This window comes from Arachis duranensis, chromosome 6, assembly GCF_000817695.3.
Source record: "Arachis duranensis cultivar V14167 chromosome 6, aradu.V14167.gnm2.J7QH, whole genome shotgun sequence".
In the NCBI taxonomy this organism is placed as follows: Eukaryota; Viridiplantae; Streptophyta; class Magnoliopsida; order Fabales; family Fabaceae; genus Arachis; species Arachis duranensis.
In genome coordinates, this window is record NC_029777.3 from 41835875 (window position 1) to 41837380 (window position 1506).

A 1506-nucleotide genomic window follows, 5' to 3' on the forward strand; every position below is an offset into this window, starting at 1 on the left:
GGATTTTGGAGATGAATCTTTCCATCTCCCATGACTCGGAGGTGGAAGCTTTTATCTTCCCTTTTCCTTTTCTAGAGGATTCTCCGGCCTTTGGTGCCATTGATGGTAATAGAAAACAAAAAAGATTATGCTTTGACCACACCAAACTTAAAATATTGCTCGCCCTCGAGCAAGAGAAGAAAGAAGAGGAGATGAAGAAGAAGAAATATGGAGGAGAGGGAGAGATGGTGTTTCGGCCAAGGTGTAGAAGAGGGGGTTTGTGTTGTGTGAAAATGAAGTAGAAGGAAAAGGTATATATAGGGAGGGGAGAGGGTGTAGTTTCGGTCATTTAGGGTGGGATTGGGTGGGAAAGTGTTTTTGAATTTTGAAGGTAGGTGGGGTTTATGGGGAAGAGTGGATGGATGTGAGTGGTGAAAGAGGTAATTGGGAAGAGAGATTGAAGTTGTTGGGAAGTGTGATATAGGGAAGAGTGTTATAGGATTAGGAGGTAAGGTGGGAATATGTTAGGTGGGGATCCTGTGGGGTCCACAGATCCTGAGATGATCCTGTGGGGTCCACAGATCCTGAGGTGTCAAGGAATTACATCCCTGCACCAATTAGGCATGTAAAATGCCTTTGCACACCATTCTGGCATTTAAACGCCGAGATGATGCACACTCTGGGCGTTCAACGCCCATGTGTAGCATGTTTCTGGCGTTGAACGTCAGTTCCCTGCTTGTTACTGGCGTTCAACGCTAGCTTCCCTCAAGGCACATTCCTGGCGTTCAAACGCCATAATGTTGCTTGTTTCTGGCGTTCAGCGCCAGATTCATGCTTTGTTCTGGCGTTGAACGCCAGCCAGATGCTCCTTATTGGCGTTGAACGCCAGTCTGTCCTCCCTCCAGGGCGTGATTTTTCTTCTGCTGTTTTTTATTCTGTTTTTAATTTTTATATTTTTTTTGTGACTTCACATGATCATGTACCTAATAAAACACAAAATAACAATAAAATAAAATAAAATAAAAATTAGATAAATAAAATTGGGTTGCCTCCCAACAAGCGCTTCTTTAATGTCAATAGCTTGATAGTGGGCTCTCATGGAGCCACAGGGTGATCAGGTCAATATTGTATAGTCCCAACACCAAACTTAGAGTTTGGATATGGGGTCTTAACACCAAACTTAGAGTTTGGTTGTGGTCTCCCAACACCAAACTTAGAGTTTGACTGTGGGGGCTCTTCTTGACTCTGAACTGAGAGAAGCTCTTCATGCTTACTCTATTTTGTCACAGAGGGATGGCCATGTGCCTTAAACACAAGGTAGTCCCCATTCAATTGAAGAACTAATTCACCTCTATTGACATCTATCACAGCTCCTGCTGTAGCTAGGAAAGGTCTTCCAAGGATGATGCATTCATCCTCTTCCTTCCTAGTGTCTAAGATTATGAAATCAGCAGGGATGTAAAGGCCTTCAACCTTTACTAACACGTCCTCTACTACTCCATAAGCTTGTCTTAATGACTTGTCTGC